This window comes from Ascaphus truei, chromosome 4, assembly GCF_040206685.1.
Source record: "Ascaphus truei isolate aAscTru1 chromosome 4, aAscTru1.hap1, whole genome shotgun sequence".
Classification (NCBI taxonomy): Eukaryota; Metazoa; Chordata; class Amphibia; order Anura; family Ascaphidae; genus Ascaphus; species Ascaphus truei.
Genome location: NC_134486.1, coordinates 409,938,907 through 409,955,237, shown reverse-complemented (window position 1 = coordinate 409,955,237; position 16,331 = coordinate 409,938,907).

The window sequence follows — 16,331 nt, the reverse complement described above, 5'->3', positions numbered from 1 at the left end:
AGGTATGTGCCCAAACCCTCAGAGCCCAATGTGGGGTTCAGTGTATCTCCCACCAGGTATAAGGTGGCTAGAGTTATATGTTTTTAAGTTACAGTATTGTTCAGTATGGGTAAAAATCCATTTGCATGGGAGACAGAGTTATTACTGCGTCCTCTGAGCTTCAAAGGCAATCCAGGATGTGGAAGTGTTAAACCATTTGTTAGCAAGGAGGGGTATAGGAAGAAACCTTCAATAAGCTATCCTGGCAAGTTTCAAAGGCAATCCAGGATATGGAAGTTAAACCATTTGTTAGCAAGGAGAAAAACTTCAATAAGCCATCTTGGCAAGATGTCACCCTGCCCAGACTGAGCAGCACCAGGTAAGAGGGGCAGGGTCTCATATGCTAAGCGGCAAAGGTGCAAAGTTTGCACATGCCTATAGCAGAATGAGAAGCCCCATCTGCCAGGGTTGCAAAGTATTGGCAACTCTGTGATAGAGGGACGGAAATATTCCCATGGAGAGATAGGCTGCACTAGTTAGGTATAGGAATGTTAACCCTATAAGAACCCGAGCAGCCCATCAGGAAAGAGAGTCATCATGCTGTAACAGATTCAGCTAAGATTCATCATGCTGTAAGAGATTCGTAACATCGTAACAAAGATTCAGCCAAGCTTCAAGAGATCATAAGAACTACAGTAAGGTTCCAAGATCCAATACTACGGGAACAGAACGAAAGAAACAGCTCCAGCGGAGTAAAACAGCAGTGCCAAGTTGCGCTGCTGACCGAGGACTGTTTCAGGCTCCTTTCGCGAGCAACTCCTGCTCCTGGAAAATTGCTCCTAGAAACGTTGTTTTGCAACCTCTCGTTTTGGAAACAAGATATTTCGTTTTACCCCGTTCCAGTAAGTGTATTTTCGTTGTAATTGTAAACCAAGCTGTGTGTGTGTTCATTCTGTAAATAAATCACAATTTATTTTATCTCTTGCTTTGCTCAATCAAAGGGTCTGGGTATTTTGGTGTTAAAAGTTCTGGACTACAGTGACACTGTAACCAGTCCGCTCCTCTCCTCACACACAGCAAGGCAGCATATGCAGTCTATCTCTCACAGCTGCACCTCTGCTCCTCTCCTCACACACAGCTCGGCAGCATACTGTGTAGCATCTGTTCCCCCATGCCACGAAAGATCTGCCACTACATGGGTGTTTCTCCGTTGCTGTATCTCACCTGCTTGGTACAGGAGGTCTGAGTTGCTCCGCGGTTGGTGTTTGGGAGCAGCAACAGGGCAGGTTTTTTCCATCTCTCATAGTGCAGCACCTCTATCCCATGAGGATCTTGCGGACTGCAGGATGGTCCCCACAGGCAATACTCCTTCCCAATAACCACACACCATAGTTGGTCCAACGCAGGTTTATTGTACATACTGCGTGGCATATCTCTGTTCCCTGGAGCAGACCCTAGGGGCTTGAGGCCCCAAGAGCCCCATCTAATCTCCTTAACCCTCTTGCAGGGAAAAGGGTATTACTCCACACTGTATATGGCTAATCATAGACCATCATAGCACACCTCAATTTCGTGGAGTGTCAACTTTTATACCCGGGGGGTAAGGGCATGTAACCCCGCCCCATAACAGGGCTGGTCTAGGTACTTATATACAAGGTCCAGATATTACAAAGTAACACCCGGGAAAGAATCCCTGATAAAGCACTCTTGGGGGGCACAGATGGGTAGTACAATGTATAATCCAAACAGATATCCCATTCATATGCACAAAATGAAAAATAATAACATTTGAATCAAATAATGGTAAATTCAGGGCATAAAATATATAATTAAAACACTGGTGGTAGGTATGGCTATACAGACATATTATGGCTCCTCCTAAGCAAAATAACTGAAAATTATACACTGAAGGGGTTAATGTCCTTAAGAATGGTCATAAAGGACATAGGATATACCTATTCTTAATACAAATATATTCCCCTATCAGCACGTGTATAAAGTGGGATACATATCATATGTTGATCGTGAAATAGTATTCACCGTAGTGGATTATCCTTCAAAAAGTATGTCCAGTACTCAAAAGTTATTGCAAGGACTCAATAGCTAACCACAATTGGAAAACACAGTATGCAACAATTATATCAACAGTGTATCCCCATGCAACCCCTTCACATGGTAACCCACTGCTAAGTAAGAGAAAAAGTATCTAGTAGCATAACCATCACACAGATCTAAGAGTACCAATATACTGTAAACCTCAGTGTGTGCTCTGAAACCCAGCTGCAGTGAAAATAATATATCATGGCAGTACAATGCATTGCAGTGTGGTGCTTGGAGGGGAGATCAGTGTCTAACAGGTAGGCATTACAGGTGTATTAACAGGTGTGTTATACAGGTCTAGGTACTGACAGGCATCACACCATATACTTGTGACCCAGTCAGTACCCTCCCCAGGTGTGACACTCCAACTGCCAGTTCAGGCCTGCCCCTGGATATGGCAACATAGTATCCATCCAGACTGCAACTGCAGGCTAGGCCCTGCGCAGGAGTTTAACCCCAACACTGCCTGTTCTATAACACTGACTTATAGTGTTGAGGCCAGTAGAAGGTTATAACCAGGGGCACTTGGCTACATCTGTATACTGTATGCCAGGGCTGCCCAAACTTTTCCCCCTGCGCACCCCTGCCTGCTCTACTCACCAGCTCACGCCCCCCTCATTCCTTGTCTTCGGCGTCAAATGACGCCGCACGGTCATGTAATGTCACGTTGACATCAGGTTACCATGGCAACATTACGTCACGTGACCCCGCTGCATCATTTGATGCCTCGTTGCCATGGCGACGTGTCGCCGAAGACAAGGTAGGAGACATTTCAGAGGCCTCACGCGATCCCCCGGCATTTCATTTAAATGCAGTGGGGAAGAGCGCGGGGTCTCTGCAACCGCCCCCCTCCCCCCCCACTGAAAAATCTTGCGGACCCATTTTGCACACCTCTGCTGTATGCAGTCTCTCTCTCTCACAGCTGCTAGTGCTGTCAGAAGCTGGCTGGTCCCAAATAGTAACATTGTTACTTGCAAACACAGGTTGGGTAGCGCTAACTATATAAGGGAACAAACCCTATAGTGAGGGATAGCTCACATAGGGGGCTGCCTAAATACTAAAACTGACCCCCTGGTCAGATAACAAAGTGGAGAGAAAAAGAATAGTATTAAAAGGCGCCTAGTCAGGAAAGGATATATTCACCAACTGGAGGAGACCGATGTGGATTCCAGACGTACCAGATGTGCTTAAAAAGAATATAAAAGAACACAAAACATAGTGTAATACTGTATGAACATGAAACATATATGTGAACACAATAAATATATTATCAGCTGAGATCAAAATATGAGAAAAATTGACAACATTTAATAAATTGATTAAAAAACACTGGACATAAAAAACATATAAAAACAATTAATAAAATATTAAGTTGACAATTAATATTGGTATAGGACGATTAATAGGGGACTGATTCACTGCTGCACCAGATGGAGTGCCCACTCACCGGACGGAAGATGAAATCAGACGGTGGATATATCTGAGAGTATCCCCTCTCTCTTTCCAGCTCACACAGCTTTCACATCAGGATCGGAGCCAGGATGATGGTTGCACACGTTGGGCTGTGTGTGTTTTCCCTGGTCACACGCACTCATCCACAGCTATTGATAGGTGGAACGCAGTTGAAGTATATAACTTTCACTGCTGTTACGCCGAGTCTGGGGCCAAGATGTCGGCTATACACGCTGAGCCGCGTGGGCCTCCCTCCTCCAGGCGTACCTTCCTCGTAGCTGTTGGTTTGCTGCGGCAGATTCGAGTTGGTTTGGGGTTGGGCTGACAGACAGCTGATTCGTCACGGCACTCGGGGGCAACTCGTGGTGTGCGGATTCAAGTCCCTGCAAGATTAACCCTACGCGTTTCGAGAGCGGGCTGCTCTCTTCCTCAGGGGTTCTAAAAATATGTCCCATAATGTCCTCTTTTATAGGTGTCCAGATAGGTCCAATAAACACCATAATTGGCTTGTTGCACATGCGCATTGCATATTGTGTGGAAAAAAGTCTATTGTTCACACATGCGCAGTGGGTCATAATAACGGAATACAAATACAAAAAATAAAATTAACGATCTCAGCTGAAAAACACAATATTACATACAAATAATTGTGAAATGTGTGTTGTGTGGGAGAGTAACCTGTATATAGCTATAAAACTATAGTGAATAAAAATGAAGAGTCTATACTAAAGCTATATAAGGAACTGTTACTATGTGGGGAGATGTGTTATGATGTGATGTGATTTTATATATAAATGGTGAATTTGTATAAATATAGAACAAATGTGAAAAATCATGGTGTAATATAATAGTTACTAAATTAAGATGCTATATACTAATGTGCAAACATATGTTTCAAATCAATGCTTAATATTAACTTAGTGTGAATTTCCAATACATGTGAATCATATATGTATATGAAAACTAAAAAAGGTGATATTTATTTCGTTAGTAAATTATTTATAAATTTATATGTGTTTCTTTAGTGATTCTACTTATTATAGGTGTGGTGTGTGACATAATGTGCCAAAAAAATATATATATATATTTCATACAATATTACATTTAAAATTTACATTAAAAAAGTTGTCTGAAATTTCATAAAGTTTAACAACCAGTACTTGCATTTCTAGAATACAATAATTTTGATACCTCGTGATATATTATGTATATTGCTCCTTTAATGCAAGAATACAGAATAAGAAACGAAATGGACAAATAGTGACTTTGATTAGTTTACCAAAAAGGACTTTAAGTCAAAGTCCACATTAAGGCCTAGTGGGGATAAGGTCTTTAGCTCGTATATCCAATACGACTCACGTCTCCCAGTTGACTCACAGCATTTCCACCTCTCCAATTTGGAGTAATGCTTTCAATAGCCGCACATTTCAAACCAGTAGGATCTTGATTGTGCACTTGTTGAAAATGATGTGATACGTTGTGCGTCGTTAGCCCTCTCTTGATGTTATATATATGTTCATATATGCGTCTTTGGACAGGTCTAGTTGTCATACCCACATATTGCAGACCGCACGGACATTCCAGGAGATATATTACAAATGAACTTTTACAAGTGATGTGTTGTTGAATAGTATAGTTTTTAAATGTTTTATTAGATGTATAATTGGATGTTTTTATACTATATTTGCACGCAGTGCACCTTTGACATGGAAAGTAACCTTTGTGTATGACATTATTGCGTAACTTTGTTTGTAAAGAAGGGCAGCTTGGAGCTAATTTGCGTCCGATGTTTGGTGCTCTAGTGAATACTATCTGAGGATGTTCAGGCAGAATACCTTCAAGTTCTTTATCTTTTTTGAGGATAGGCCAATATTTTTTGAATATTTTCCTTATATTCGGTGCCATCTGATTGTATTGCGTTATAAAGCTAAAATTAGCAGTTTTATTTCTATCTTTGTTCTTATATTGTAAAAGATTGGATCTTTCCATTGCTGCCACTTCTGTTATCGCTTTGTCTAGATCTTTAGATGAATACTCTCTATCCAGAAATTTATTCTTCAAATCTAAAGCTTGATTTTGAAATGTTTCGGCACAAGTACTATTTCTTTTTAGTCTAATAAATTGTCCTTTGGGTATGTTTTTAACCCAGGAGGGGTTGTGGTGACTGCGTGCATGGAGATAATTATTTGCCTGAACTGGCTTGAAGTAAGTACAAGTCACTATTTGGTCATTTTTTGCCGAAATGAGTAAGTCCAAGTATTCTATGGATGTGGGACTAGTATTAAAGGTGAACGTTAAATTATAAGAGTTTTGGTTCATGTAATTTTTAAAATCTTCTAAGTGCTCTAAAGTGCCTGACCATATAAAAATAATATCATCTATGTAGCGCCGCCACAGGACCAAATCCGCTCCGTATGGACAACTGGACCATATATGATGTTCCTCCCAGTTGCCCATAAATAAATTTGCATAGCTAGGAGCGAATTTGGTACCCATGGCGGTGCCACATACCTGTAAATAATACTTAGACATAAAATTAAAAAAATTGTGTTTTAAAATAAATTGAATGCCAGAAATAATAAATGTTTTCAAATCCGTGGATATAGTTGAATCTTTGTCTAATGTGTCAGCAATCGCATTGCATCCAAGGGTATGGTTAATAACAGTATATAACGAACTAACGTCCGCTGTGACAAAATGATAATGTGACTTCCACTGGATGTCCTTTAGTGTCTGCAATATGTGGGTAGTGTCCCTTACATAGGAGGGCAACTGCACAACGTATGGTTGAAGTTTGTTATCAATATATTGGGATAAATGTGAAGTTAAAGATTGTATTCCCGATATTATCGGTCGGCCGGGGGGAAGTTCTAGATTTTTATGGATCTTGGGTATGATATAAAATAAAGGAATACGTGGGTGTATGTTATAAAGAAAATCAAATTCTTGTTTAGTGATGATTTGTTGGTCTAAGCCAGTAGTTAGAAATTTACACAGTGATTGTTGATATGGAATAGTGGGGTTAGAGGGGAGGGGTTGGTATGTGGACACATCACCCAGAATTCTAAGAGATTCTTCGATGTAATAAGATTTGTCCATAATAACCAACCCCCCCCCCTTATCAGCAGCTTAAACCTGCTGATAAGGGGGGGGGTTGGTTATTATGGACAAATCTTATTACATCGAAGAATCTCTTAGAATTCTGGGTGATGTGTCCACATACCAACCCCTCCCCTCTAACCCCACTATTCCATATCAACAATCACTGTGTAAATTTCTAACTACTGGCTTAGACCAACAAATCATCACTAAACAAGAATTTGATTTTCTTTATAACATACACCCACGTATTCCTTTATTTTATATCATACCCAAGATCCATAAAAATCTAGAACTTCCCCCCGGCCGACCGATAATATCGGGAATACAATCTTTAACTTCACATTTATCCCAATATATTGATAACAAACTTCAACCATACGTTGTGCAGTTGCCCTCCTATGTAAGGGACACTACCCACATATTGCAGACACTAAAGGACATCCAGTGGAAGTCACATTATCATTTTGTCACAGCGGACGTTAGTTCGTTATATACTGTTATTAACCATACCCTTGGATGCAATGCGATTGCTGACACATTAGACAAAGATTCAACTATATCCACGGATTTGAAAACATTTATTATTTCTGGCATTCAATTTATTTTAAAACACAATTTTTTTAATTTTATGTCTAAGTATTATTTACAGGTATGTGGCACCGCCATGGGTACCAAATTCGCTCCTAGCTATGCAAATTTATTTATGGGCAACTGGGAGGAACATCATATATGGTCCAGTTGTCCATACGGAGCGGATTTGGTCCTGTGGCGGCGCTACATAGATGATATTATTTTTATATGGTCAGGCACTTTAGAGCACTTAGAAGATTTTAAAAATTACATGAACCAAAACTCTTATAATTTAACGTTCACCTTTAATACTAGTCCCACATCCATAGAATACTTGGACTTACTCATTTCGGCAAAAAATGACCAAATAGTGACTTGTACTTACTTCAAGCCAGTTCAGGCAAATAATTATCTCCATGCACGCAGTCACCACAACCCCTCCTGGGTTAAAAACATACCCAAAGGACAATTTATTAGACTAAAAAGAAATAGTACTTGTGCCGAAACATTTCAAAATCAAGCTTTAGATTTGAAGAATAAATTTCTGGATAGAGAGTATTCATCTAAAGATCTAGACAAAGCGATAACAGAAGTGGCAGCAATGGAAAGATCCAATCTTTTACAATATAAGAACAAAGATAGAAATAAAACTGCTAATTTTAGCTTTATAACGCAATACAATCAGATGGCACCGAATATAAGGAAAATATTCAAAAAATATTGGCCTATCCTCAAAAAAGATAAAGAACTTGAAGGTATTCTGCCTGAACATCCTCAGATAGTATTCACTAGAGCACCAAACATCGGACGCAAATTAGCTCCAAGCTGCCCTTCTTTACAAACAAAGTTACGCAATAATGTCATACACAAAGGTTACTTTCCATGTCAAAGGTGCACTGCGTGCAAATATAGTATAAAAACATCCAATTATACATCTAATAAAACATTTAAAAACTATACTATTCAACAACACATCACTTGTAAAAGTTCATTTGTAATATATCTCCTGGAATGTCCGTGCGGTCTGCAATATGTGGGTATGACAACTAGACCTGTCCAAAGACGCATATATGAACATATATATAACATCAAGAGAGGGCTAACGACGCACAACGTATCACATCATTTTCAACAAGTGCACAATCAAGATCCTACTGGTTTGAAATGTGCGGCTATTGAAAGCATTACTCCAAATTGGAGAGGTGGAAATGCTGTGAGTCAACTGGGGAGACGTGAGTCGTATTGGATATACGAGCTAAAGACCTTATCCCCACTAGGCCTTAATGTGGACTTTGACTTAAAGTCCTTTTTGGTAAACTAATCAAAGTCACTATTTGTCCATTTCGTTTCTTATTCTGTATTCTTGCATTAAAGGAGCAATATACATAATATATCACGAGGTATCAAAATTATTGTATTCTAGAAATGCAAGTACTGGTTGTTAAACTTTATGAAATTTCAGACAACTTTTTTAATGTAAATTTTAAATGTAATATTGTATGAAATATATATATATATTTTTTTGGCACATTATGTCACACACCACACCTATAATAAGTAGAATCACTAAAGAAACACATATAAATTTATAAATAATTTACTAACGAAATAAATATCACCTTTTTTAGTTTTCATATACATATATGATTCACATGTATTGGAAATTCACACTAAGTTAATATTAAGCATTGATTTGAAACATATGTTTGCACATTAGTATATAGCATCTTAATTTAGTAACTATTATATTACACCATGATTTTTCACATTTGTTCTATATTTATACAAATTCACCATTTATTTATAAAATCACATCACATCATAACACATCTCCCCACATAGTAACAGTTCCTTATATAGCTTTAGTATAGACTCTTCATTTTTATTCACTATAGTTTTATAGCTATATACAGGTTACTCTCCCACACAACACACATTTCACAATTATTTGTATGTAATATTGTGTTTTTCAGCTGAGATCGTTAATTTTATTTTTTGTATTTGTATTCCGTTATTATGACCCACTGCGCATGTGTGAACAATAGACTTTTTTCCACACAATATGCAATGCGCATGTGCAACAAGCCAATTATGGTGTTTATTGGACCTATCTGGACACCTATAAAAGAGGACATTATGGGACATATTTTTAGAACCCCTGAGGAAGAGAGCAGCCCGCTCTCGAAACGCGTAGGGTTAATCTTGCAGGGACTTGAATCCGCACACCACGAGTTGCCCCCGAGTGCCGTGACGAATCAGCTGTCTGTCAGCCCAACCCCAAACCAACTCGAATCTGCCGCAGCAAACCAACAGCTACGTGGAAGGTACGCCTGGAGGAGGGAGGCCCACGCGGCTCAGCGTGTATAGCCGACATCTTGGCCCCAGACTCGGCGTAACAGCAGTGAAAGTTATATACTTCAACTGCGTTCCACCTATCAATAGCTGTGGATGAGTGCGTGTGACCAGGGAAAACACACACAGCCCAACGTGTGCAACCATCATCCTGGCTCCGATCCTGATGTGAAAACTGTGTGAGCTGGAAAGAGAGAGGGGATACTCTCAGATATATCCACCGTCTGATTTCATCTTCCGTCCGGTGAGTGGGCACTCCATCTGGTGCAGCAGTGAATCAGTCCCCTATTAATCGTCCTATACCAATATTAATTGTCAACTTAATATTTTATTAATTGTTTTTATATGTTTTTTATGTCCAGTGTTTTTTAATCAATTTATTAAATGTTGTCAATTTTTCTCATATTTTGATCTCAGCTGATAATATATTTATTGTGTTCACATATATGTTTCATGTTCATACAGTATTACACTATGTTTTGTGTTCTTTTATATTCTTTTTAAGCACATCTGGTACGTCTGGAATCCACATCGGTCTCCTCCAGTTGGTGAATATATCCTTTCCTGACTAGGCGCCTTTTAATACTATTCTTTTTCTCTCAACATTGTTACTTGCAACAAAGTAATATTTCTTCCGCCACTTGTATAGCTTCTGCTGAGGTCATTATATTAGCTTTTTATTTAGTTTGTAGTTAAAATCACTACCCCCTCCCCACTTCTCTCTCCTATCTCTCCTCCACCCACCTCTCCCCCTCCACTCCACCCATCCTCCCACTTCTCACCCCTTCCCCCTCACTCTCTCTCCCTCCTCACCTCTCTTCCGCCTCACCTCTCTCTCTCTCTCTTCCCCCCTCATCTCTCTCTCTTCCCCATCACCTCTCTCTCTTCCCCCTCACCTCGCTCTCTCCCCCCTAACCTCGCTCTCTCCCCCCTCACCTCTCTCTCTTCTCTCTCCTCACCTCTCTTTCCCCCGTCACCTCTCTCTCCCCCCTTACCTCTCTATCTCTCCCCCCTCACCTCTTCTCTTCCCCCTTCATGTCTCTCTTTCCCCACTCTCGCCTCTCTCTCTTTCCCCCTCACCTCTCTCTTTCCCCCTTCACCTCTCTCTCTTCCCACCCTCACCTATCTCTCTTTCCCCCCCTCACCTCTCTCTCCCCCCTCACCTCTCTTTCCCCCCCTTACCTCTTTATTCCCCGCTCACCTCTTGCAACCCCACCTCCCTCTTCCCTCTCACCTCTCTTCCCATCTCACCTCTCTCTTTCCCCCCTCACCTCTCTCCCCCCCCCCACCTCCCTCCCCCCCAACCTCTCCCCCCCCCACCTGCCTCCCCCCCAACCTCTCCCCCCCCCCCTCACCTCTCTCTCTCTGGCCCCCCACCTCACCTGTCTCTTCTCACCCCTCACCTCTCTCTTCTTCCCCTCACCTCTCTCCCTTCCCACCCTCTCCTCTCTCCCCCCCTCACCTCTCTCTTCTCCCCCCTCACCTCTCTCCCTTCCCACCCTCTCCTCACCTCTCTCCCTTCCCACCCTCTCCTCACTTCTCTCTCTTCCCCCCTCACCTCTCTCTCTCTCTCTCTTCCCCCCTCACCTCTCTCTATTCATGAAAAAAGCCTACATTTAGCCTATAATAGTAATAATCCCCTCCGAACCTCAGAACAGTGCATTATTGGCCAGTAATGTCCTGTTCTTTGAGGATTATTACTTCATTAGTATATGCCATAAACAAGCTTGTTATAAAAGGTGTCAGGGAGACCCCTCCCTAGTTAGAATCTGAGCATACAGTAGGTGCCATTGCTTCTTGCAGTAGGCTGGCGCAGAACTATATTATGTGCAAACGTATTAAGTACATCACGTGAGGACAGCAGCGTTGGAGGAGTTGCTACTGACTATGATGCAGCAAAGAAGGAACGCCTAATCACAGCTGTTTGAGATCAATGATAATGAGTGGTGTTGTGCGTTGGTGAGGGGTATTTAAAGACTCATTATTGACTTTATTCACCATGCCAGGGGTCTCCAAACTCAGTCCTCAAGAGCCGCACACAGGTCGGCTTTTATGGATATCCCTGTTTCAGCACAGGTGGCTCAATCCGTGGCCCAGTCAAGCACTGAGCCACCTGTGCTGAAGCAGGGATATCCATATAATCCGGCCCGTGTGCGGCTCTGGAGGACTGAGTTTGGAGACCCCTGCACTATGCCACTATACCTCACTTGAAAAAGACCTTATGGTCGAAACATTGTGTTTCTGTTTGGCTAAATAAATGAGAGCGTTTGGAAATCCGCTGTGCCCATTTATCCTGTCTCCTTGTACTGTTGGATCAGCACCGCTAATTACTTCACCTTTATTCTTATTTAGTGTGCCGCATTTACCATTTTTCATACAAACGTATTAAGCAACATTACAAAATCTGTCAAACGACAAACATATTTTGGTTGGTGCAGTATGTATAATCGTTTCAAAGCCCAAAAGAAGCTTACAATAGTGATGGCGTTATAATAATTAATCATTGCTACTTTACAGAAGCTGGGGGGGGAAAAAATCAGGTGGCAGATTGAATACCAAGATAGTATTTATTTGTCACGGGCACAATGCCACAATCATTGACACGAAGATGTTTTTATTAGCAAAACATTCTTTGCAGACAGCAGTGCCTGTGTACATATTATGGGTAGCAGTGGGTGGCTGTGTTCAATGTCAGCGCACTGTCATTTCTGTGGTCTCCTGGGTGAAAAAAACACTGACACCAGCAGGATTTATATTTAATGCCAATATTTAATATGTTCTAACCAGATTATAATTTATTGTTATTTTCTTGATGATTTATGATATAAATCCTGCTGCTGCCAGTGGTTGAGCTGCTTGAGCCACCTGTGCTGAAGCAGGGATATCCTGAAAATCTGACCTTTTGGTGGCCCTTGAGGACTGGAGTTGGCCGCCCCTGTGTTAGACCCACCTGTTACTGAAGAGGTCACCAAAGAAAGGAATTTCCGAAAAGCCTTCGTACAAATATTCTGTAAAATCAGTTTATGTAAACATTAAGCAGAACGTGTACAACAATTACACCAAGAATAACAAAAGCCCCGTGTTTCTTATTGTATTTGCTTCAGAAAGATGAAGGGCCTAACTCTATATTATCCGAAGCAGTTCCCCAACTAAACCCCCCACTGAAGTATAAGGGAATATCCGGACACACAGCCCCGCACGCTCAGAACTGAAACCCACCACCCCATATATACTTCTGTCAGAAGGAGGTGGTGTTAGGAGGTGGTATTAGCATCTGGAAAAAGGGGCCCTGCCTTGGCGTGGTTATAGGCTTAAAAATACTTTGGTCAAAGAGTTTAACTAAATGACCCTTACTTATTAGAAGAGACAGATCAGCGTCTCACTATATAATTTGTCACATTGGATGTAGCACTGGGGCTTTTTGTCTTCTGTAGAATTCGGACGGAAACAGCCAATTCGGACAATAGGAATGACCCCCTTAGGCACAATATGCTGTGATGTCGCTTCTCCGTGCTAGGAAAGGTTTGAGTTTGATTCATTTGAATAGAGCTGATCTCTTCATACACACTGGGAAGTGGCACCATAGCATATTGAATAAGGGCCTATGACATTTGCATATGCAGGGCTGGCTTAATGGTGGTGTTGTCGGCGCCATCGCACCTAGCCTCGTGGTTACAGAGACGCAGCGCTCTTCCCCACAACAATAAAGCTGATTGCTGGGGGAGGGCGCGGGGACCTCTGTAACTGTCTGTAGACGGACGCTCACAGAGGTACACAATGGAGACTTTTGTAAGGTGAAATTATAACAAGGCTTTATTGTGCCTTTTCCTTAACATCAGGAAACCATCCAAAAAAAAGGGGTAAACAAAGCTTCTATTCACTTGGGAGTATTTCTAGTGAAATACTATGCAATTCACAACTCCCTTAGATAAGCATGTCTCCCAGCCCCAAACACATAGCATGAAATGAACAGATATAAAAAGTCTTGTTAATAAAAGTCTTATCTGTTAGCTGGCTGCTGTAGGGGAAGCTTCTCTGCTCTCCTGGAACCGCACCCGTGTGTGCACAGAAAATGTCAGCATCCAGGTTTAGAAGTCTTATTTGTCAGCTCCAGAGATCTGTGTTCTCTTGGTCAGTCTCTCCTGGGAGACTCAAGAACCTCTGCTCTGTCTCCAAAGTTCAGCTCAGGTGTGAGCTAAGGAGTCTCTCTTCCTGTCTCAAAAGACAGGCTTTTGTAAGCAATCTAATCAGGCAGGTGGTGTTTGTTAATTTACTACCAGCAGTTAACCACCACACTGCTGGATTAGAGGCACATTACCTGAACAGGGATAACTCCCCTGTTACACTTTTTCTTACCAGTCTGGCGGCATCTTCTCCTTCAGAGTCCTGTTGTGATGGCGCTGCGATGTCAAATGGCATCGCGTTGCCATGACGTCACGTGGCATCGCGACGTCACATGGTGTCATGTAGTCATGACAACGTGGCGTAGCATGATGCCGGGATATCACGTAACACCGCGTCGTCTGAGGAGATGCCGCGCCGGACCAGGTAAGAGGCCCCCGTGAAAGCCCCTTCACCGAGCCTCGCAAAAGAACAAGCCGACCCTGCACTGGCGCCACCATATTTGCAAAGTTAAGTGCATAAGAAAAAAGACTGTGGTGTCTAAGAAGCACAATACAATCAGGCAATTCCCACGCAGCCGTTCAGACAAACATGTAGTAAGAACAAAGTGCCAGTCATATGGAATACAGGTTAATCATACAGCCAGATGTACTAGTGTCTGCCGCAATGAAGCTATGGGGGGTTCATGCTTCTGAATGGGACCCCCCACAGCATTAATCCTTTGATGCCGCGACTGATGGCAGCGCTGCTGGAGACATGAAACTTTGCATTGAGCATGTGAAGAAAAAAGTCAGCGCACCACTCAGTGTCAATGTAAATATAATACAATTTAAATTAAAGGTGATCGTGGGGGAGCACCGCCCAAGTGAGGGGCGCGGATTACACTATGAGTCGTGCGCTGACTTTTTTTTCTTCACATGTTCCTTCCTTTGATGTTGAGCCATCAACTTGACGAGCAGCAGACTCGTATTTATTGTCGGGTTTTTGTATTTATTTCCTGATACTAAGTCACACATTTTTGTGGGTGCACTTCTACTTTAGAGGAATGAATATACTATTTTCTCGAAATATTACACTTGAATTATATTAATATTTATCTGTATTATAATCACGATGATCACTACACAATTGGTGCGTTTTTTTTTTTAACTTTTGATTGAGCGCCTCAATGCGCTAATGTAGTGAGCACGTTGCAATAACTATTGTTCTTTGTGCATCAGCTTGCCATTTTGGAGTAGTTAGGATGCAGATGAGACAAGACACACAGAGAAGAATGAGATGTATCCAGCGGTGCGCCTGTGAGCATCACCTTCCATCTCTTTAATCTAAGCCACAGAAACACAGGGAGTGTACTGGGATATCACTTTCTGTCTTCAAACAATCTGCAGGATGGAGAGATAGGGAGTTCTCCGCGCTCCAAGAAGCTATATTTCCACAAATATGTTATTCAATTACCTAGTGTATGACCAATGTTTTGGCCACAACGGCATTCCTCAGGGTCATTGACCCTAACCACTGTGGCCAAAATGTTGGAGTGGCAAGACACACCGGAAGTGTGCTGGGGTGTTGCTTTCTCGCTTCTAACACTCTGAAGGGTGAAGAAATCGGGAGTTCTCTGCGCTCCTTTATCACGGTCATTGACCCTAACTGTTGTGGCCGAAACAATGGTCATATACTATGTATTTTGATTGAAATATTTACGGAAATTGAACTTCTCGGAGTGCTGGGAGTACCACGCGATTTATTCCACCTTGTACTGATGACGAATCCTGGAGCCCCCGCTAACCTCTTTCTATTTTATTTGATGCTGAGTGCGCAACACATTGAAAGCTTCCAACAATCTGCACCTGATGTAAGAAACTGGTTCTTATATTTGACCCAACTGTGCTCCAAACAATTACTGTATGGAAAGCTTCAAAACACACTTCGGTGCGTCTAAGTTTCCGTAATACATAACTTCCATAAATAAAATTGTCACGTAGTAACATAACTTACTCATACAGTGCAATGGTTAATTAGCCAATGGCTATGTCAGAACACAGAGCAGTGATTGTCAACCGCGGTTCCGCAGGCACCTTCAAGGGTTCTGTGGCTGACGGGGGGAATAGAGCTGGGACAATTGTCCAAACTGTCCTAGGCGGCGACCCTAGAGCTCCCAAAACAGCAACGGTATCTCTGCATTCACTTCCCTCCTCCAGGTCCAACTTTCGCCCCAACCAAAGGAGGGAGCTGCGGACGCACAGGAGGCCTCGTCGCATCAAGGTATGGCTGTATGCGTGATAGAGAAGTGGGGGAGAGGAAGAGAGAGAAGGGGGTGAAGAGAGAGAAGGGGGGAGAGGAAGAGAGAAGATGGGTAGAGGAAGAGAGAAGAGGGGTAGAGGAAGAGAGAGAAGTGGAGGAAAGGAAGAGAGAAGGGGGAGAGGAAGAGAGAAGGGGGGAAGTGTAAGAGGCGAAGAGAGAGTGGGGGAGTGAAAGAGGTGAAGAGTGACGGACAGGGGGGAGAGTGAGACGGGGAAAGGGGGAATGGAAGAGGGGGAGGGAGAGAGGGGGAGTGTAAGGGGGCGTAAGTGTAAGGGGGGGTAAGTGTGGGGGGAGTGTAAGAGGGGGGAGTATAAGAGGGGGGAGTGTAAGAGAGGAAGAGGAACGGACAGATG